This window comes from Pongo pygmaeus, chromosome 5 (genome assembly GCF_028885625.2).
Source record: "Pongo pygmaeus isolate AG05252 chromosome 5, NHGRI_mPonPyg2-v2.0_pri, whole genome shotgun sequence".
NCBI lineage: Eukaryota > Metazoa > Chordata > Mammalia > Primates > Hominidae > Pongo > Pongo pygmaeus.
Genome location: NC_072378.2, coordinates 152,177,251 through 152,201,135, shown reverse-complemented (window position 1 = coordinate 152,201,135; position 23,885 = coordinate 152,177,251). Strand labels below are relative to the sequence as shown.

The following is a 23,885-nucleotide window of genomic DNA, read 5'->3' as shown; positions in this document are numbered from 1 at the left end:
ATGAGGCCAGCATCATCCTGATACCAAAACTTGGCAGAGACACAACAAAAAAAGAAAATTTCAGGCCAATATCTCTGATGAACATTGATGCAAAAATCCTCAATAAAATACTAGCAAACTGAATCCAGCATCACATCAAAAAGCTTATCCACCACAATCAAGTCAGCTTCATCCCTGGGATGCAAGGCTGGTTCAACATACACAAATCAGTAAACGTAATCCATCACATAAACAGAACCAATGACAAAAACCACATGATTATCTCAATAGATGATAAAAAGGCCTTCAATAAAATTCAACACCACTTCATGCTAAAAACTCTCAACAAAGTAGGTATTGATGGAACATACCTCAAAATAATAAGAGATATTCATGACAAGCCCACAGCCAATACCATACTGAATGGGCAAAAGCTGGAAGCATTCCCTTTGAAAACCAGCACCAGACAAGTATATCCTCTCTCACCACTCCTATTCAAGATAGTATTGGAAGTTCTGGCCAGGGCAATCAGGCAAGAGAAAGAAATTAAGAGTATTCAAATAGGAAGAGAGGAAGTTAAATTGTCTCTGTTTGCAGATGACATGATTGTATGTTTAGAAAACCCCATCATCTCAACCCAAAATCTCCTTAATCTGAAAAGCAACTTCAGCAAAGTCTCAGGATACAAAATCAATGTGCAAAAATCACAAGCATTCCTATACAGTAATAACAGACAAACAGAGAGCCAAATCATGAGTGCACTTCCATTCACAATTGCTACAAAGAGAATAAAATATGTAAGAAGACAACTTACAAGGGAAGTGAAGGACCTCTTCAAGAAGAACTACAAACCACTGCTCAAGGAAATAAGAGAGGATACAAAGAAATGGAAAAACATTCCATGCTCTTGGATAGGAAGAATCAATATCATGAAAATGGCCATACTGCCAAAAGTAATTAACAGATTCAATGCTATCCCCATCAGGCTACCATTGACTTTCTTCCCAGAATTAGAAAAAACTACTTTAAATTTCATATGGAACCAAAAAAGAGCCCGTATAGCCAAGAAAATCCTATGCTAAAAGAAAGCTGGAGGGATCATGCTACGTAACTTCAAACTATACGACAAGGCTACGGTAACCAAAACAGCATGGTACTGGTACCAAAACAGATGTATAGACCAATGGAACAGAAAAGAGGCCTCAGAAATAACGCCGCACATCTACAACCATCTGATCTTTGGCAAACCTGACAAAAACAAGCAATGGGGAAAGGATTCCCTATTTAATAAATAGTGATGGGAAAACTGGCTAGCCATATGCAGAAAACTGAAACTGGATCCCTTCCTTACACCTTATACAAAAATTAACTTAAAGTTAAAAACTTAAATGTAAGACACAAAACCATAAAAACCCTAGAAGAAAACCAATGCAATACCATTTAGGACACAGGCATGGACAAAGACTTCATGACTAAAACACCAAAAGCAATGGCAACAAAAGGCAAAATTGACAAATGGGATCTAATTAAACTAAACAGCTTCTTCACTGCAAAAAAACTATCATCAGCATGAACAGGCAACCTACAGAATGGGAGAAAAATTTTGTAATCTCTCCATCTGACAAAGGGCTAATATCTACAGGGAATTTAAACAAATATACAAGAAAACAAACAACCCCATCAAAAAGTGGGTGAAGGATATGAACAGACATTTCTCAAAGGAAGACATTTATGCGGCCAACAAACATATGAAAAAAAGCTCATCATCACTGGTCATTAGAGAAATGCAAATCAAAACCACAATGAGATACCATCTCACACCAGTTAGAATGGCGATCATTAAAAAGTCTGGAAACAGGCCAGGTGTGGTGGCTCACACCTGTAATCCTAGCACTTTGGGAGCCCAAGGTGGGTGGGTCACGAGGTCAGAAGATTGAGACCATCCCGGCTAACACAGTGAAACCCCATCTCTACTAAAAATACAAAAAATTAGCCGGGCGTGATGGCGGGTGCCTGTAGTCCCAGCTACTTGGGAGGCTGAGGCAGGAGAATGGCGTGAACCCGGGAGGCGGAGCTTGCAGTGAGCTGAGATTGCGCCACTGCACTCCAGCCTGGGCGACAGAGTGAGACTCCGTCTCAAAAAAAAAAAAAAAAAGTCACAAAACAACAGATGCTAGGGAGGATGTGGAGAAATAAGAATGCTTTTACACTGTTGGTGGGAGTGTAAATTAGTTCAACCATTGTGGAAGACAGTGTGGCAATTCCTCAAGGATCTAGAACTAGAAATACCATTTGACCCAGCAATCCCATTACTGGCTATATACCCAAAGGATTATAAGTCATTCTACTATAAAGACACATGCACATGTATGTTTATTGCAGCACTATTCACAATAGCAAAGACTTGGAACCAACCCAAATGCCCATCAATGATAGACTGGATAAAGAAAATCTGGCACATATACACCATGGAATACTACGCAGCCATTAAAAAGGATGAGTTCCTGTCCTTTGCAGGGACATGGATGAAGCTGGAAACCATCATTCTCAGCAAACTAACACAGGAACATCAAACCAAACGCCACACTCATAAGTGGGAATTGAACAATGAGAACCTAAGGACACAGGGAGGGGAACATCACACACTGGGGCCTGTCAGGGGGTGGGGAGCTAGGGGAGGGATAACATTAGGAGAAATACTTAATGTAGATGACAGGTTGATAGGTGCAGCAAACCACCATGGCATGTGTATACCTATGTAACAAACCTGCACGTTCTGCACATGTATCACAGAACTTAAAGTGTAATAAAAAAAAAATTCAATTTACCATAATTTTATTGACCTTTTCTTTGTATAAATTGTTGCTTTTGTAGGTCAAAAAGTGGTCAACTATTGGCAATTTCATATAGTTTGAGCTAATATTTTGGAGCTATGTTGCTGATGTTTGTTGGTTCAGGTTTGTTATAGTTTTCTGATATATTATATGATAAACATTTTTTACTTTAAAGTCTATTTCATCTGCCATTTATACGGTTAGAGCATCTTTATTTTGATCAGTATTTTAAAAATGTAATCCACATATCTTTTTTCTGACTAAATCCTATTTGGACTGAAAAAAAAAAAGGAAAACCAGGCCAACATTATAAATAATATTAATGAGTAGGGAGCATCAAACTTGCCAAATGTTAAAATAGACTATACAGCTATTATAATCAAAGCAATACGTCTCAGGCCTGGCAACAAATAAATAGATTACTGATTTAGAGAAAAGAATTTTTAAAATTGATGCTAATATAATTTAATTTATTGGAGAAAAGATTATTTAACATGTGATGTTTAAACAGTTTGTTCTTTACATAAAAAGAGATGTAGTTGAGCCTTCCACTTTTATATAAAAAAATTCCAGATGTAAAAAATAATAAATGTTAAAAATAATAAAATAAAACATAGAAATTTTTAGAAGAAAATTTTAGAAAATAGGAGGTGGGAAGAGTCTTTGAAGTAAGATAGGAAATTCAGAATATGTATAGGAAGAAAAATTTTATTTCATACAATTGTTTTTTAATTTTGTAGCAGAAAATTACAAAAGTAAAATCAAAGGAGAAATTATTGATGGGGTAAGATTTAGCAATCCACTGACCAAAAAAAAAAATCTATAGAAAAAATGCTCAGCATCACTATAATCATCAGAAAATGGAAATTAAAACCACAATGAGATATCATCTCACACCTGTTAGAATGGCTATTATGAAAAGGATAAAAGATTAAAAGTGTTGGCAAGGTTGGGGAGTAAAGAGAACCCTTGCACACTGTTGGTGGGAAGGTATGTTAGTACAGCCGCTATGGAAAACAGTAATCATACAATTACCGAATGACTCAGCAGTCCCACTACTGGGTATATGCCCAAAGGGAATGTATTCAGTATGTCAAAGCCATATCTGCACTCCCATGTTTATTACAGCATTATTCATAATAGCCAAGATGTAGAATCAATCTAAGTATCCACCAACAGATGAATGGATAAAGAAAATATGGTATATGTTCACAGTGGAATACCATTCAGCCTTAAAAAAAGAGAAAAATATTGTCATTTGCAACAACATGGATGAACCTGGAGCACATTATATTAAGTGAAATAAGCCAGGCACAGAAAGACAAATACCAAATGATCTCACTCATACGTAGAATCTAAAAAGGTTGATCTCATAGACATAGAGAGTAGAATGGTGGTTACCGGGGCTGGGGCAGTGGGGGGCAGGGGGTGGGAGGTGAGGGTTGGAAAGACGTTGGTCAAAGGATGCAAAACTTCAGTTAAATCAGAAAAGTAAGTGCAAGAGATCCATTGTACAACATGGTGACTATAGTTAATAACAATATATTATATTCTTGAAAAATGCTGAGAGGTTTTAAGTGTTCTCACCACAAAAATGTTAACTTCATGAGGTAACGTACATGTTAATTAGCTATATTTAACCATTCCACAACGCGTGTATATATATATCTCGATATTGATATATCAAGATATATGTATATCTCAAAATATCATATTATACACAATAAATACATACAACTTTATCTGCCAATTTTTAAAATCTATAATCGTCAAAGAACTTTTACAAATTTTTAATAAGAGAAAAGCAACCATATAAGGGAGAAACAGGTCAAGGATATCCATTGGTAATTGACAGATAAGAAAATCCAAAGGAACAACAATAATGTGAAAAGATGCTTAAGCTCATTAGAAGTCAAGAAAATGAAAAGAAAATTAACAATGCTTACTCATTAGATCAGCAAAGATTAGAAAGCAGGGAAATAGGAGTACTAGTGAGGAAAATGATACTCTCCAACATCACTAGTGGGACTGTGATTTGCTATAATATTTTTAGAAGATAATATGAAAAAACCGATAAAAATGTAAAGATACACATACATTTTAAACCAGCAATTCTACTCCTGGGACTTACACCATAAAAATAAAACCCCCAAATACTAAGAATATGTATCTAAGAATATTTGTAATGACAGCACTTTTTTATATGTTGAAAACTTTTCACAACAGAGTATCAGCTGAAAGCAGATTACTTGAATAAGTTATAGTAAATTCATACTGCATGCAACTACTGAAAAGAATGAGATAGATCTATAAGATTTATCAGAATCTTTAAGATATATTACAAAGTGACAAAACCAAGATTCAGAGTAATACACACACACATATATTATGTATATAACCTTATCCCACAATTTATGATAAAGAGGGACCATTGCCCTGAAAAATCAGTGCATATGCAAATATTGGGTTGTGTGAGCATGGAGAAAAGAGTAGAGGACACACATCAACCTGTATTTATTGGTTTCTGTGAAGGGGTACAGAAAAAGAAAAGAGAAAGGAAAAAGGGAGGAAAAAAGACCCCCAAGATTTCTGTAACATAATAGAAATATGCATGGCACAATAACAAGAGAAAATGTAAAAAATAAAATTCTATCTGTTAAATTAGTGGAAATTACCTATTATATTTAATAATAGAATAAGTTCATAGACAAGGACTACAAGAGGCATAGCCAAATAAAATCATGACTTGATTTCTAGATGGGATTTTGAAAAATTTTTGCTTGGAATTTTTAAAGAGAACTTCTACAATACAATCATGTTTTAAAAGGAAGTAAAAAAAAAATCTGGCAATACTTCTTAAGGATTTTATAAAGAACTTTGCCCCTTGACATTCTGTTTCCACTTTTTGGAATTACTCTTAAGGAAATAAACAGATGTGGACCACAATCCTTGTTAAAACACCTAAGTAGTGTAAATAAATTCTAATGTTAAATAAAATCTACAAGATACAACATCATTTCAATTTGCAAAATACGTACCTGTGTGTGTATCTATTTTATGCATATATTTTATATATACATATAATGTGTATACATACATATATACACTATATATTAGAAATGGAAATTGTGTTTTATCTTGGATTTTATTAATTATATTGTGAGAATATTTTATATTTTTTATTTACATATATACACACTTAAATATGTATACCTACACACATATATATTGCTAAGAAAAAGATGAAAAGAAAATGTACTAAAATATTGTTAGTGATTATAGCTGATGAGAATAAGTGATTTTCATGTATGTCTTTATGCTTATCTCTTTTCTAAACTTGCTAAAATTAATATGCATTCAACTATATGCAAAAATGCAATAATCATTTTTAAATGGAAGCATAAGAAAGATAATGATTTCATTTTGAAATGAACATTGGCATTTCTAGTCAATTCTACATGTTCAGAGGCATAGCCCGCCTGCAATGCTCCTTCAACATTAGAGCTTTGTGCTAGACGCTCAGTAACCTAAACACACGGCTTACATCCCTTGGATAAAGGTCGAAGCACAGCCCTCTAGATTAGCAAACTATCCTGCCAGTATCATATAACCCCTGGAACACCACAAATCCTCACGTTTTGAGGACAAATCATTCCGGTAGGCAGCTCTCAGAGAGGCTACACAGAAAGCCTTCCTATGATTCCAAACCAGTAAAGTTGTTTTTTAATTTTACCTCTACTGAACGGCAGTCATGATTTATTTCTTCAGGTTTCCAGGTAGAACAGATTTCTATAGTTTGGTCTAAAGTCTTAACATTGGAAACATTTCCTCCATGTTTTCTCTGGTTTCTCCTCCTGAGTAGAAAGGACATCAGCGGAAACCCTAGGCAATGGCAGGCTGTGGGAAGGCAAGCAAGGCTGCAGGGGTGACCTGGTGTGCTCTTGTGGCACAGCAAGGAAAACCAATAAGCTTTGCTCTGATATCCCAGGAAACCTACCCTGAGAGGACCTGATCGGCCAAAAAAGGTAAACAATGGCCCTGCAGAGCATGCTTCTTCCCACCCACCTCCCTCCTGCTCCGCCCTGGGATGGCCTTGTGCTTCCTGGTTGAGGCAAACAAGGATGCCCACTACCTCTTCTTCCCATGGCCCAGTAGGATTGAAGAAAGATAAACAGAAACAGCAGTGGATCACTTTCAAGCACACTAGTCAATCTCTCCTGTTGCCAAAGTCAGTTGAAGGAATGGGTCCTGCATGTCAGAGCCGAGTCAAAATCACAAAACTATGAAGAGCTTTTCAATACTCAGCTAGTAACAAAACATTATTTCCACTTTGATGAGCAGTAATATATTATTGAAATAGGTGCCAAAGCAATGGCTGAATGTTGCAATAGGAAGAAAATGTAAACATCTATATGTGCATGCAGGGTCTTAGGTCTTAGCTGATTCCAGCTGCTGGCGTCTGGCTTTCTCTGGCATCATGGAACCCAAAAGTCCAAATAACTAAGATTTTTCACTGGTTGTTGGACACACACAGCTTCAGACTGTACAGAAAATTCTGGTACCTCTTATTTGATATTATGTGTCAGGCCAACAATATGACACATAGAAAACTAGTATAATCAACTGTGTGACCTTGTTATGTAGACGGACCAAAATAAATGGAATAAACCAGCTGAATCTTTTAGACTCAATCTACCATAATCAAAGCATGTACTAAGGCTCCTCTTAGCACACACCCAGACTGATAAATTAATAAAACCAATCCCTTCCTCTTGCCACTGACATAAAGGCAGGAATTACAATAAACAATACTGGAATATATTTACTGGGTTGCAATTTACATAGAGACAAGATTAAAGCAACAAGATAAAGTCAAAACTGGGAAAAATCACAGCAGATGGGTACCTGTAAGAATGGAAATACAGCAGAGAAGTAATTTGTCCCAAAAAGAGAATGAAGAGACATAATGGCAGCTTATTCATTAGTGGAAATGAACACATATTATTATATTGTAATCAGTTCTTGATTATTCGTGTGTGATTTGCCAATTTTTTGGCTTATCCTTCTCTCTGCAAGCCTTTGTACATCTGAGTCATCTTCTTTCCATCTTTTCCATCATATTTTCCGTCTTTAGTTCATATGTGTTTAGAAACCCCCAAAATAATGACATAGATCATTAATCCATATAAAACTTAATTAGGAAAGCAAAACTGATGGCATGGCTATTATACTGGTCAAAGGATCCTTTCACCTCTCCAGTTTGGGACCAAATCTGATGACACATTTTCACTAGAGGAAGAGAAGTCAGCATGGGAATTGAGCTTGATAAATAAAATTACTAGTCAGCTAATCCTAGCCTGTTGTCTTTCTGCTAAGTAAAAGTGTTCCAGATATATATATAATCTGTCAGCTCTATTAAGTATCATTTATAGGCAGGAAAAATGTGCTCTTATGATGATCAGAGTCCCCATATCTCGCACACAATGGGGATACAAATATCTTTTCACAGTGGAAGTCTGAGCCTCATTCAATGGATGACAAGCTCCCTATGGGAAGAGCTCCTTCCTTTTTATACAGCTTCTATATTTCCTTCAGGATCTAAGCCCTCTGCCTGCATACATAACCTGGAAACCCATATTTACAGGGACCAAGATCTTGAGTTATTGTCCTAAGTTCAAGTCCTGTCATATCATTACCAGCTGGGTAGTCTTTAGCAAATTACTTGATTTTTCTAAGCCTTAGTTCACTTTCCTAGAAAGTGGGTTTAATGAAACCCACTCCTAGAGCTGTTGTAATGACTGAATAAACTGTTTTCTATAAAGTGCCATGGAGAGCAGAAAATAATCTGGTGGGTAAATGAATAGGTATCACAACTGTCATTCTACAAACTACTTGACTGAGCTCACTGACTCCAGACATGACTAAGTAGACCATAAAAGAAATGGAACTTGTATGTTTTAAGTTAAGAATTGACTTTTGTGGCTGGGGGCATTGTCTCACGCCTGTAATCCCAACACTTTGGGAGGCCAAGGCGGGTGGATCACCTGAGGTCAGGAGTTCAAGACCAGCCTGGTCAACATGGTGAAACATAGTGAATCCCTGTCTCTATCTCTACTAAAAATACAAAAATTAGCCGGGTGTGGTGGCAGGCACCTGTAATCCCAGCTACTTGGGAGGCTGAGGCAGGAGAAATCGCTTGAACCCGGGAGGCCGAGGTTGCAGTGAGCCGAGATCACACCACTGCACTCCAGCCTGGGTGGTGACAGAGTGAGACTCAGTCTCAAAAAAAAAAAAGAGTCGACTTTTGTAACTTGAGTGTTGGATCTTAAAAAAAATATGAAAGAGTGGGAGTGGGGGCAACCCTATGTGTGGCTTCTACACTAACCTGTCAACATACATTTCACATCTTTTATTTTTTAGCCCTTAAAATCTTTCTACTCAAAACCAAATTTTAATATTAATAGAGCCAAATATATTTGATTATGGGAGAACCACTGATGTTCTGTGTTGTTTATAAATTGGAAAGGCAGCAAAAATGGAGGAGAATTATTCTGGTGACCCAACCTAAGTGACACAGTTACACAGGCAGATGCACAGTAGCATCTAGAATCCCAACAGTTTGTTTCAGGTCTCTTCCAAAATCTCAGCAACAGCACCTTAGACCTTTCTGGAATCATCAGTTTTGGATCTAAGACTTCAAAGTGGGGAAAGCAATGCAAGACTACTCAGGGACTGACGTGTAGAATCAAAAAGAGAGAAAGGGAGGTGTATGCTGAAAATGGTATGAGATCCATACCCCCAGTGACTTGCACTGGTTCTCCTACTTTGTTCAGCCTCAGCTAGATGGAAGACTCGTTTATATATTAAAACCTTTTTTCCCCCTCCTCATTATCTCTCCCTGCTGCCCAAAAGACGAATCAAACTCACTGCATCAAGCTGGCAAAGAGCTACAGGCACCTTCCACTTGGAAGGAAGAAGCTAGAGCAGCTCACCCATTAACATTTCTGTGATTCACAGGAGAGCTCATTCACAGCTGCTCAGACTCTGAGCGGAGAGATTAGAACTAGAACTGTTTAAAATTCCTAAGCCGGAGGAGTTTCACGGGGCGGGGTTCTTCTAAACAGCCTGCAGTCAGCCATGCCCTTGCAGACAAGACTCTGGGGGTTCCACATGCACCTCCAGCCTCAGAAGACTGGCCTGACCACTCCTGCAGCACTTTTGAGGACAGTAGCTAAGCCTGGAACTGGTGACTTTATTTACCATTTTTGGTTAGTCACTAAGTAAAGTCTTTGCCTAGAAACCTTCATTTCCTATGCAGTAGGGTAGAAAAGGTCCAGCTAAAAATTTTCCTGAAATACTTCACCAAACAGGCCAGTTCTACAATTAGGAAATTACCACGCTGAGTAATATTTGCCAGTCTGGTTTTTAGTGAAGTCAGGTTTAGTCCACTGGCATCTCAAGCTGATTGGCAGACAGACCTAGGTCCTACACCCAACCCCTCCCTTGCAATTTGGGCAGGTTATATTTTTAAAAGTCCAGACTTCCTGTGCTTTTGAACATTTTGAAGGCTAGGAGAGTATTCACAAATCAGGGGTGCATTTAATCTTTTATATCACATGCCTGCTACTGGATTTGCAAAATGCTACATAGATACACAGCCTCTCAAGTTGGCTTCTAGGCAATGGTGACAATTTGCACTTTCATTGTAATAGAGGCATGACTTTTCAAGAGTTTTGTGAACTAGTTTTAAAATGTTCTATGGAGGAAATGAGAAATGGACTTGACAGTACGTTATTTTATCTTAATTTTAAATAAAAAATAATGTAATTACTTGGTGACCACAAACACAAGTGGCATGGCTTGTCTTTTCCCTTGTGAAACTGCTACCTGTTGTTTTGAATAATTAAATTAAATAGAAATGCTTCTTAATGATTGAGAAGGTTAGAATTATGTCTCTATTTTTAGGCAGGTCACTGAATATGTTAAGTCTATATTCTGAAGATGTTCTCCTATTTTAGGGTTAAATTAAATGCACACTCACATTTTGCTTCCTATTAGCACCACACAACTGGCAAGAGGAGAAGGAGGTTGTGAAATTCAAATCAAGAAATGTTTTCACTTGCTGGAAACTATGGTAAAGCTCTGAGGGAAAAAAGAATGAAATGAAAGCTCTTTCTTAAGAAAAAAAAAACGCTTGGGTTTTCCGTACTTAGAGTGGACTATTGAGTACATAAATAAATTGGTTAACCTCTCTGATACTATGCAAAGAAACCTCACCCACACAGTAGACTTGGGGATTTTTTTAAATGGTGGTAGTGCACAGATTGTATCCTTAATTTCAACCTAAGCAACACATGTAGAGTGCCCATCAGATAGTAGGTGTAGTGCTAAGCCCCTGACAATACACACCTGATAATGAAAGAAATTAAATGAAAAATCATTCTCCAAACTGATGACCAAATTAGATCTTATGAATTCATGGACAAAGTCAGGAGAGAGAAAGAGGAAACTAGTATGTTCACACATACCTCAGTGATGGTTCAAAGTTCAGATTAAAATCTACATCCTTTTTCAAGAAGCGCTGTGCTGATATTTGGTACTGCAGTCCCGGAGAATGTGAAGAGATCTTTGTGCTTACTTCTTCCTAGTTTTCTTCTTCCTTTTGTTTTTTTAACAGAGAAGGAAAGGGAGATGTGGGTGATTTCTACAGATTTCCTTAATTAAAGCTAGTTTGATTCCCCACTTAAGTGAAATAAGGCTGTTAAAAAGAAAAGTAGTCTTACTTATTAATAGGCACTGAAGAATCAATGTTTGGCTTACCTGTTCAGATCAAATTCCTTGATTACATTATTTTACAAAGCTGAGTAGGGCTTAAGCTAGTTACCACTGATGCCATTGGCAAGCATTTCTTCATTCACGTACAGGCCATAATCCACTACACCAACTCAGGCCCACAGGATGACTTCCATTTCTTCTTCTTTTTTCTTTTGTTTTTTTTGAGACATAGTTTCACTCTTGCCACCCAGATTGGAGTGCAATGGTGTGGTCTCGGCTCACTGCAACCTCCGCCTCCTGGGTTCAAGCAATTCTTCTGCCTCAGCCTCCCAAGTAGCTGGGACTACAGGTGCACACCACCATGCCCGCCAGCTAATTTTTTATCTTTTTAGTAGAGATGGGCTTCACCACATTGGCCGGGCTGGTCTCGAACTCCTGACCTCCGGTGATCCACCCACCTCAGCCTCTCAAAGTACTGGGATTACAGATGACTTCCATTTCTATAGATCCATTTTGCCATTAGAAATTTAAAAAAAAAAAAACAAACAGAACTCCCAGCCCACAGTATCTCAAATCACGTGTGCAGCAGCAGAACAAAACCTGCTGTGGCTGTGGTAGGTATGATTTTACCACGAAGATTCAGACGTTGTTACATGGTTGAAAAAGTAGTCGCTGCACAGAGCAAGTGAGAAATTGAGCAATGCAACTTAATACAGGCTTTCCCTATTGCTTATAAAACAATGTTCTTAATTTTTAATTATATGTAAAATTCTTCTGAATTTTTACTTTATTATAAGTTATTTCAATAGACTCCCTTGGGGTGCTTTAAGAATATCCCATGGGGCACTTTTTTACTGTGGGTCATCAGCCTAAGCTATTGGAAAAAGGCCCTGGGTTTTTTGGTTTGTTTTTAAAATGTTGTATAACAGCTTTAAATGTGCAAGACATGATAGAGTGGGGGGAAAAAAACTTAAATTCTTAACTTTGTTTTTCCATCTGAAATATTAGTATGCCTGTGGTTTTATTTTTTCCTAATTCCAAGCAACAGTTAACCTAATACAATTTTTTTTCTCAAAAAAAAAAAAGGAAAGTTTAACATTGTATTAGGGAGGCTTCAGAATTAGCAGGTGCACTCCGACAGATTTATAGGGGCCAGTGGACTGATAGCTGTATTTTAGGACTGGGAAACATCTGTTCAAAGTAAGTAGTTTATGGTTTCCATATCAAATAGAAGAAAAAAATACCACACTGGTCCTGAGACTTCGGTAGTTGTGTTTTTAGAAAACCAAAATTCACACAAATTCTATTCTAGGGGACTTGTATATTTCATTGCTATGTTCTACTAAAGTTAAGGAGATACAGAAATTGCTCCATGAGGAAATGATAAAGGTCAGAGTCTCAGAATTTTAAGTGGAAAATTCATAAGCATGCGTTATGGAGGGAAAAAAAAGGCTAATTAAATTTAACACTCAACTAAACTATAAAAAAAGACTTGTTTTCTCCATGTAAGTCAGATTATATGGGCTTCCTCCACCACTTCAACCCACTAATCTAAAGTAATGAAATGCAATCTCTGGAAGTACTCAGAATTAGACATGTAACAGATAATAACAGAGATTTGAAGAAATTTTGCACAAACATGTAGCAACCTTAGGAATGAACTCTTTTTTTTTTTCACTCTTGTCCTCTAGTCTCGCTCTAAATAACCACATGAAGTAAGGAATTGGCTGTTATTCAGTAAATTTGGACTGTGGACACTGACCAAATGGCTTGACATTCTACCTCCACCCCTTATCCTATTTTCAGTCCACATTTTCCCTCCACGGTGACTTTCTGGTTATATATTATCTGGTTTGGCCGTCTCCACTGCCCACTTCAGATAATTGCTCAATTCTCAACTTGGCTTCTTGCTGCATAGGCTTGACCTAAGAGAATGGATGAAGAAAGAGCCAGCATTTTCCTTTGATCTCTCAGAACTCAGGATTCCATTATATAATCTACCATAAATCCTGGCAGTCGAGATTGACACCAACGTTGAAACTTGCCATAATATGACACTCCTCATTGATTCATTATGTATTCTGACATTTCTTCGTTAACACGAACTCAATACTGCAGTCTGTCAGTGATAAGAAATTTTTCATAGTTGCCTTCTCAATATTTTTGAGGGTTGCCTTGGTTAATTTTTCTCTTCTGCTATCTAAGCTTCATATGCCAAATGTTCTAACTGGCTATCTGCCTCTAAGGTTTAAGCTCACAGATGTTTCCTTGTGACCACAGAAAATACTACTCCGCTGAGAATAGGTTTGATAAATAAAATTGGCAATAAATTTAGAACCAAAGAGCTGGATAAAGAAATCAAGTGCAACCCATGTTATCCACACTTTTGTAAATCTACAAACTTGTCTAGTGTACCCAGTGATAGTAGATTCTAGGAATCCCATCAACAAAGTAAGTCTTAAATAATCCCAAAACCTCCTTCTATGTAGCAGTACAAATCTTTTCCCCTACTAAACATTACCATGGCTTCTAACAAGCAGAGAATTGGCACAACAAATTTCACTTCTATTCCAAGTGCAGAGGGAGGAGTAAAATGGACAGAATCCAAATGTCGAGAAAGAAGTGAAGAAAGGACCCTGCAGAGCCCGGATAGGAATAATACGTGAACTGTTCTAAGTGATTAAAACTCCACTACATTAATACTGCTTATGCAACACGAATGCTGTAGTAAGCAGGAGACCTTTGCTTTCTGCTTTTTTCCCTTTCCTAGAAAACATTTTCCTAGGAGTCTTTCCCTTCACAAATAACATGTGAAGGAGCTATGTGCTTGATTTGTGAAGACTGAGTGATCTGGAGGAATAGGACCGTCAAACGGACAAGAGCAGTGTTCTTCCTGTTGAATGTTATCATGTCACCCTCTCCTGGTACTTCCCTGCTCAAAATTCAAATCCCAGGCATTTCCACCATGAAACGTTCTCAGGAGTGTAGCATTGTCATTTGAGATTTACTGTAACTGAAGTGAAATTGTTTAGTGGGTTTGGCCTTTTTCCCTCCCAACTCTACCCCCAGTAGCTCCTTGCCTTTTCTTTTTAAATTGTTGCTCTAGCCTTTTATTTCCCCTTGGAAGAGAAGGAAAAAGAGGAAATCAGAAAGGACACTCGTCCTCCTTCCCTCTACCCACAAATCACAGAATTTAGCTTTTCCATTCCCATAACTGTAAAGCATTTTAGGCAACTGCAGGAGAGATCACGGTTTTCCTTTCCAACCAGAATCCTACATCAGTACAATGAAAACACGTCTGTCTTTTATTCCCAGCACAGATGCCCATGGATTTTGTTGTGTTTATACTGTCAGTATCTTAAGTCACTTTTTTTTTTAGACAAGGTCTTGCTCTGTTGCCCAGGCTGAAATGCAGTGTGCAGTGGCGCTATGTCAGCTCACTGCAGCCTGGATCTCCTGGGCTCAAGTCATCCTCTCACCTCAGCCTCTCAAGTAGCTGGGACTACAGGCATGCACCACCACACCTGGCTAATTTTTGTATTTTTTATAGAGATGGGGTTTCGCCATGTTGCCCAGACTGCTCTCAAACTCCTGAGCAAAATCAATTCACCCACCTCGGCCTCCCAAAGTGCTAGGATTACAGGTGTGAGCCACCGGCATTAAATGTTCTGTCGCCCAGGCTGGAGTGCAGTGGCACAGTCTCGGCTCACTGCAACCTCCACCTCCTGGGTTCAAGTGGTTCTCTTGCCCCAGCCTCCCTAGTAGCTGGAACTACAGGCTCATGCCACCACATCCGGCTAATTTTTTATTTTTAGTAGAGATGGGGTCTCACCATGTTGGCCAGGCTGGTCTCAAACGCCTGACCTCAGTTGATCCGCCCGCCTTGGCCTCCCAAAGTGCTGGGATTACAGATGTGAGCCACCACACCCAGCCCTTAAATCACTATTCTAAGAAAAGGTTGCTAAAGGCAAAAGCTATAGAATCATAAAATACTACAGCTGCAGGGACCACACATTTCCCCTAGTCCAAAGATTCCATCCATTTTGTGAGGGAAATGAGGTGTTAAAAATAAAAGACTTATTCAATACCCAACATAAAGTACCTATTTAATAAATATAAAAAATTCAAATGGTCTGAATCCTAATCTCATAGAAATATGATCATTTTCTTCTGCATCTATATCTTGTCCAAAGAAACTAATTTTTACTATAAAAATATTCCAAGTAAATAGCATTTTACACATATAAGGCACGCTACCTTTCAAAGTTATATCACTTAGTCTTCATTGTATCACTAGTGTAATGTTTCGATGGCTGTCTGGTAGTTGTTATGCCCATTTTACAGTTAGGAAGACGGGGCACCAAGCTTGCAGCTTCTCACTGCACACATCAGTGGCATAGTCCCATCTTTTGACTCTCAATACACTTCTTTCTCCACCAATCATTTCTGAAACAAAATCTTTACAACCATAAACAATCATGATTTCAAAAAACAAGTCCTAAAAGATGTTTTTAAATGGTGTGACACCTCCCTTGAATATTTCCATCACCTCCGAATTGATGTACCCACTCTTCATCTGAAAACTTCAATCCACACAGTATTTTTCTAAGGTTAAGTCTTTATTTCATTCCAATCCTACACCAACATCTTTAATGCCTACAAGATAAAGTCCAAGCTCCATCTGACTCTCCACTTCTAAATTACCTCCTACCACTGTCTTGCACTTTTCTTAACTATGTTTCTGTCAGACTGATGGTTTCCCAAAACCACCTTTCATTCTGCACCTCCTTTTCCTTGTATTTTCCCATGTAAACATTACCTGTCCTTTAAGGTCACGGTCAAGAGTCGCTTCCTACCCAAAGCTATCCCTAACCATCCTGCACCAACCCAGAAATACCTTCTCTTTATGCTTCCTCACCTCGGTGCTCATCACTCTGCAAGCACTCTTCACATTCTACTCTGCTGAATTGTATAAGTTGATGTTATGGCTTTAGGTGTGCTACTCTGTAATATTATATTACATATTATAGTGTGCTACTCTGTAATAGTCACATATCACATTATGTGCCTTACTGATCATACCTGATAGAGATTGTCTAGGGATCAAGGAACTTGCCAGGCTTAATCTCGCTCTACAATTATGTACCAAACACCAATGTGTACCAGGCACTTCCCAAGGCACAGGGTGCAAACCTGAACAACCCCATCTATGCACCTGAGGCACTTTTATTGATTGATTGATTGATTGATTGATTGATTGTTTGATTGATTTGAGATGGAGTCTCTCTGTGTCACCCAGGCTGGAGTGCAGTGGTGTTATCTCAGCTTACTGCAACCTCTGCCTCCCAGGTTCAAGCGAATCTCCTGCCTCAGCCTCCCAAGTAGCTGGGATTACAGGCATGCACCACCACGTCCGGCTAATTTTTTGTATTTTTAGTAGAGACAGGGTTTCACTGTGTTGGCCAGGCTGGTCTCAAACTCCTGGCCTCAAATGATCCACTGGCCTCAGCCTCCCAAAATGTTGGGATTACAGACATGAGCCACCATGCCCAGCCCTGAGGCACTTTTAATCTAGCTGGGAATAGAGACTCTAGGACAAGCCATAATAAACCACAGCAAGGCCCTTGTCCATATTACTCCTTTCTTAAATAAAATTAGAAAGAGAATTTTAACAATATGAGTTAAATTAAACTATTCATATATTGGATTCTAAGTAACCTTAATCCTTAAATATTCTTTCAGAAAACGACGCAGGTAGGATTTTCAAAATCTTAAATTTTGTAGATTTTCTAAAATTTGGAATTTCCCAATAAGGAATTCCAAAATTGCTTATTAGAAAGAAAGAGCAATTTGTGTCTTTATTTGTCACATAGTTTTAAGGTGAAAGATACTAAAACGGATTACTATATGTGATGCGATTATCTTTATTAAGCACCTTTCTTTACATGGTTTTAAGCAAATAAATTCTGACCAGTTATTGCTTCTAATAAACAATTATTAGAGTACAAAAGCCAAATTTCTTCTGTCAGATACACTCAAATTTTCTTGTTGATTTCTTGGTATCCTTAGTAACATTCCAAAAGGAATTATTCCAATGAGACCATTTCTATGAACAGCAGAGGAAAGAAGGATCTCAAAAATGCGATCATCCATTTGCAAAAGGACCTTGATGGCTTCCTCTGAACCAATCTAGGGTAGGAGGTATGTTTAGGGGAGCTGAGCTGCTGGTCATTTTGAGAAGGAAACAGTTGGGAAAAGAAATGTCAAAAGGCCAGTGGCACTCTCCTATTCCAGCAAAAGTCAGGAATCTCAGCAAGTCTACTCACACTATGCTCTCTAGGATTGTCAGCTTGTTGGGGCCTGTCTCTTCCTCCTTGTGATTGGCCTGTGTGTTGTCTTCAAGGCAGCAAGAAAGAACTGGAAGACTGCCCATGTTATATCCATTCTTAGCAGGAAAATCCAAAAAATTGAGAGTGGGTGGCAGCTTTAAATAGGAGACTAAAACCAGATGAAGTTATTAAAGTCTGTGCTTAGGGAAACCAAGCTCCAGGTATGCATTCAACAAGGATCTTGATGGTTTTTACAACAGAAAGGCTAGGGAAGCTCCTAGCCACTTGTCTTCTCAAAAGAAATCAGAGAGCATCCCAGAATACTGGAGGGGTGCCCCCAGAAGAGGATTACCACCATCCCCCCAAAACCCCATCCATCCTGCTGCCGTACTCACATTCCAGCTTTGCCACATGCCAGGGAGGCAGAGACTCCCCACCCACACTTCCACCCTGGCACACTTTCTGTTTTTGAGAAGCATAAACCAATCTGCCCCTCATATCTATCTCATAGCACTACAGCCAGGTGAACCCTCGTTCACTTGGTGGGAAGATTTTACATGGAACTAAGTAATAATTTATGCATTGCATATAACAACTTACTTTTTTTTTTCTTTTTTTAGATGCAGTTTCACTCTTGTTGCCCAGGTGGGAGTGCAATGGCACGATCTCGGCTCACTGCAACCTCCGCTTCACGGGTTCAAGTGATTCTCCTGTCTCAGCCTCCCAAGTAGCTGAGATTACAGGCCCATGCCACCATGCCCGACTAATTTTTGTATTTTTAGTAGAGACAGGTTTCACCGTGTTGGCCAGGCTGGTCACGAACTCTTGACCTCAGGTGATCCACCCACCTCAGCCCCCCAAAGTGCTGGGATTATAGGCGTGAACCACCAATCCCAGCCACAACTTGCGTTTTATAAAAGTGAACTTTGTACAAAACTCTCTTACATGCATTACTTTATTTAATCCTCATGAAAAGCCACAACACTTCTGTGACTCAGATGTAATTATTCCCATTTTACAGATGAAGATGCTGAGGCTAAGACAGAATGTAATGCTATCTCCCATCAGCCCCAGATGCTTAACTTGCTTTCCCAAGGCCAAATTCATATTGATTACAAACTTTAAAAGTTAATACTGTCTCAAGTAATGGCTAAAAGCATGAGCTTTGGAATTAGATGAGTTTATCTTCAAGTCCTAGGGCTGTCATTTTTGAAGCTGTGTAATATTGGGCATGTTACCTAGCTTTGCAAAGCCTTAGTTTCCTCATTTGTACAAGGGGAATCATAACATTGTTCACCACCTGGGGTTGCTGTGAGAATCGCACATAACACTATAAAAAGCATCGCACGAAATAAGAGCTCCCCCAAACTTAGGTGCTACTATAGTTGTTATTATTACCACCTCATGGACATATGTTACGGGGCCAGAGTGGGAGAGACTATATCAGGTCTTTGGTATCACATTGAATTAGAACATCAGCTTATAACCGGGTATGCTGGCTGACGTCTGTAATCCCAGCATTTTGGGAGGCCATGGCGAGTGGATCACTTGAGGTCAGGAGTTTGAGACCAGCCTGGCCAACATGGTAAAACCCCATCTCTACTAAAAATATGAAAATTAGCTGGCCATGATGGCACATGCCTGTAATCCCAGCCACTCTGGAGGCTGAGGCAGGAGAATTGCTTGAACCTGGGAGGCAGAGGTTGCAGTGAGCTGAGAATGAACCACTGCACTCCAGCCTGGGTGAAAGAGCGAGACTCCATCTCAAAAAAAAAAATCAGCATAGAGCTCTATATGTGCATGGACTAAGGCATTGCCCAACAATGAAACAACATGCTTCTGTTGATGTGAAAGGGAATGTGAAGCATTTGCAACATGTTTTTGACACGCTCATCTCAGCAAGATTTTTTTGTTACTCTTCTCATCACAAAGATAGTCACAAAGGAGAGGAATGATGGAAGGAAGAATGATGGAGGTTCCTGGACTTTCTCTTCCAACGCTTTATACTCATTACAGAAGCAGCAGCATTTCAACAGATGGTGTATGCTCAGTTGATTGGATTGACTGCCCTTTGTTTTTTAGATCAAGTTTCCAGTTATGATCAGATGTTCATAAATTCCTAGCAGCTTTGGTGCTGACCTTGAATTATTTCACTGATTCAACCAACATGTATTGAGTACCAGGCACTGTGCTAGGCTTAGAATAGAAATAACTTCCTCATACTGAGTTTCTAATGCTTGGAAACTGCAAGGAGTTTAATGAGTGGCTTAATGTCATTTATTCCATATAATTATATCTGGTAGCTACTCTTAGTACTCCCACTTTGCAGATGAGAAATTCAAGGCAGGAGGTGAAATAACCTGCCTCTAATTGCACAGCTAGAGAGTGGTGGGAGCTATGGCTGGTACTCAGTCATTTTCCATGGATCTGAATTAAACTACTTAATATCAGAATTCTTACTGAAGAGTGATCTGCTGTGGAAAACCTGAGCAGAGGTATCAGCTTTCCAGCAGAATATTTTTAGGGGCAGAGGGATAGGGTAAGACCCTTCATTCTCTGAAAGAATCACAGACTTTCAGAGAGAAAAATGTTATACGCCTTAGATAGAACCATAAAACTCAATGATGTGTACGTTTTTGTTGCTGGGTCCAGTGGGAATGATTCAGAGGAAGTCTACTGAGATGTTGCCCAGAAGGCAGGCACACCATCATCACTCTTACCTGTACAGTGCATGCCTTTGAAAATAGCACTTCATTAGACAATATGCAGGAGGTTTAACAGATGGCGCCTCTTTCTCAGAGATTAACAATGGAGACCGTCTCCTGATAGAGGTGGATGGACAGGACCATATCTCCACTGCCATAGATGAAGACTATGCTATGAGTTTTTTTTACAGTGTGGATGGTGTACCCAGAGCTGGGTCACTCTCTTCCTTGCCCTTTTTTCCAAATAGCCAATCTGCAGTCATGGAGCACAGCTGTTCCCTATTCAAAGCAAAGTAAACTCAACCACCAGGCCGTCAGCCCAAGCGATTGTTCTGAGCAACTAGGATAAATGAACGCAGATAGACTCGAAGAAGACCTGCAGATAACCATGTGAAAATGTTTAGCAGATGCCTGATGTAAATACTTATACTGTGTGGAGGTTTAGAGTGAGTGTTTGAAGGGAAGGTAGATGGTAGCTAGCTGTAAACCCAATATTGAACAAAAAGACACAGAGTTATCAGAAACGAAAGATAGTTGGATTTTGTTCTTGCTGCAAGTTTAAGACACAAGAGCTTTATTCCTTTCCTTGACTGTCACAAGCAATAAAACGAAACAAGTATCTCCAAGTGTCCAAGAAATATCTTCTACTCGTAAATACAACCCTTGTATTCTTAAGGAAAATTTTGCTTTTTTGCTACATGTCATATCTTTTACCCACATTGTTTTTATTTCTAATTTCCTTGAAAATCTGACATTCTAGAGTATTTTATCCAACTGCCACAGCATTATCTGCATGCATTCCAAGGCCTAGTGGGCAGTCATCACAGGATATTAAAAAAATCAAAGAAAACATTTGCTTTTGAGAAATAGGAAGGGATTTTATGGTATACAAATGGACCCTGAACCATCCATGGTTCTCAAACATTCTCATCCAATTTAAGTTCTCTGTACATTTCAGAATTCAGTTCAAATACTTCTACCTGGTCTTCCTAAGTTTACTCTCAATATTAAAATATGTATATACCACATTCAAAACCAGATGAGCTTCCCAGCAACCTCATATACATGGAGTTGCTCTGTAAGCCTATTAGATCTGGCACATAAAGGCATTAAAAATCTGGCACCTTTAAGTAGGAAGCATTGCCATGATCACAAGTCCTGATTAAGCCCAACCCTTCTATCGAGTAAATTGCTTTAAAATCTTTTAATCATGTTGGCTCCTACGGACTTGTTTGAGAGAATACTGGTTATCTTCTTGACAAAGTATGAAACTTACAGTTCAACGAGCATTTCCTAAGACATGTGGCATTCCTCTAACCAAAATGAAAGTATTCTGCCCTGTCTTGTGACTGCCACATCATTACCCGAGTAGCCCACTGCTATATGTGGTGGAGTCATTATGTATGTGCCATCGTGAGGCAAAAAGGAACTGAGAAAATGGGACACCAGGACTCAAAAGAGCTTGCTTAAAATCGGAGGCCAATTTCAAGACAGAGGGGCTCGTTCTTGTGCTGCTAAATGTGTAGCTTTTCAGAAAACTTGACTGCCTTTAGGAAACAAATAATGGCTTATTCACATCGCTTAGTTCAAACTCACGTAAGTTATGGCTCCAAAGATTAAGAAAACAGGTAGTGTGTTCATGCTACTCTCAGATTTGTCCAATTAAGAACTTATAAAATTCTAACACAGTTCAACAATACAGTGTCTCCTAGCTAGTGCTAGATCCAATAAATTTATGTTATCTGGAACAGACAGGCAGCCTGTGTGTGCTGTACTAAGAAAAGGGTAGTCGGATTGCCCTCTGCCTCAGCTAAATATTATTCTAGAAGTGAATTTCCACTGTACCAAGTTTAGATTTCACATTTTATCATCCCAGGAATACTTGCCAGTAACTTTGCAAAATATCCTTGGAGCAGAAAGACAAAAAAATGAACATTTTTTAAAGATGAGAGGTAAGCTCTGAAGTTACAATATGCTTGTAAACAGTAGCACATTATATCAAAAAGGAAAAAATAAATTGAGAAGAAATTGGAGTACCTACTTGAAGAGAAGATTATCACTCAGAGACTGTCTTCTTATGCTATAGAATGGGCAGGAGAAAGGAGCATGGACCTTTCGAGCCTGTTAAAGAGCTTCTGAGCATGGAGCCTGCATTTTCAGTTTTGGTAAAATCCGTTCTGAGTCGGTAGACAGGAGGCTGTTATGACCATGAAATTAGGAAATGCAGTAACTCAAAAATAAAGAACTAGCACCACCATTTGACTAGGATTGGAAAATCTCATTGAAAAAATAGAGGAGGGGGTGGCCTTGCTTTTGCCAAGCCAGGCCCGAATCTAACTTTCTTAGCACTTCCATTAAGATGGATGTTCAAGAAGAGGTAAATCATGTGTTAATCTGCCTGAAATATTTTTTATGCCATCCATCCGATTTTCTCTTTATTCATAATAAAGCTTGAAGTCTAGACAGGCATGTGGAGTTGGAAAAAAAAATAAAACATCATTCAGCACATAAATTTTGTTAATCCAAAGTTAGCTACAGCTAAACTAAAAGCAGGGACAGGGAAATATCTTCTGTGGGTGTTTTTTGGGACTTTCTTACTCAGGCATGGACTCAAAAGCCCGCTCTGCACTTCTTGTTACTGATTAATGAGGTTCTTGACTTCGGTAACCTGCAGAGGTCTAGCTTCTCACACTCTTCAGCCCTTCCTTCTGTCATATGATCCTTCCATAAACTGTCCGGTATTTCCTGCAGCAATTTTTAAGTTTATGAGGTTATTGATTGTTTGTCTAACACTAAGATAAACATTTTAAAGTAGCAAAGGGGCTGTAAAATCATATTAAAAATTTTTAATAATATTGACATTTTAATATCTCATCATGTCTGGTGTGGTTTATGCAGTAGGTACTTTAAATGAGTTTTTTAAAATATTTTCGCTTTTTCTTCTCTACAAGCCTTGAAAAAGGCTGGCTTCCTGGCAGTGAGAATGCTAGAATGGGGCGGAGTCAGGATCTCTCTCTTGCTACTGTATTTCTCTCTGTCCCAGTACCCAGTACAGAGGAACACCTGCCAAGTAAGAGGTGCATCTCAAAACTGGCATGGGAAAGAAAGAAAACCAAAATAAATAATTAATACTTTAAAACATTTTGAAATAAATGATCTTAACTGTCTTCAATCTTCTCTATACTTGTCAGTTAGCCCATAAAATAATTTAAATATGTAAATTTGTCTGAGAGTAACTTCTCCAGAATACATAGAGCAGGACA

At 38.6% G+C, this 23,885-nt stretch overlaps 1 protein-coding gene across 3 annotated transcripts in view; it reads right to left on the bottom strand.

The window, feature by feature from the left end:
- ESR1 (estrogen receptor 1) overlaps window positions 1-22,832 on the bottom strand; it is a 416,434-nt gene extending 393,602 nt beyond the window's left edge. The window contains exons 1-2 of one of the 3 annotated variants that reach the window (XM_054490751.2): window positions 22,664-22,832; window positions 11,342-11,472 (exon numbers count right to left, since the gene is read on the bottom strand). The gene's annotated coding sequence lies outside the window, so the exon portion shown is untranslated. The remainder of the gene's footprint in view (window positions 1-11,341; window positions 11,473-22,663) is intronic. The other 2 variants (XM_063667120.1, XM_054490754.2) reach the window with 2 other exon arrangements.
- Window positions 22,833-23,885: the final 1,053 nt, after the last annotated feature.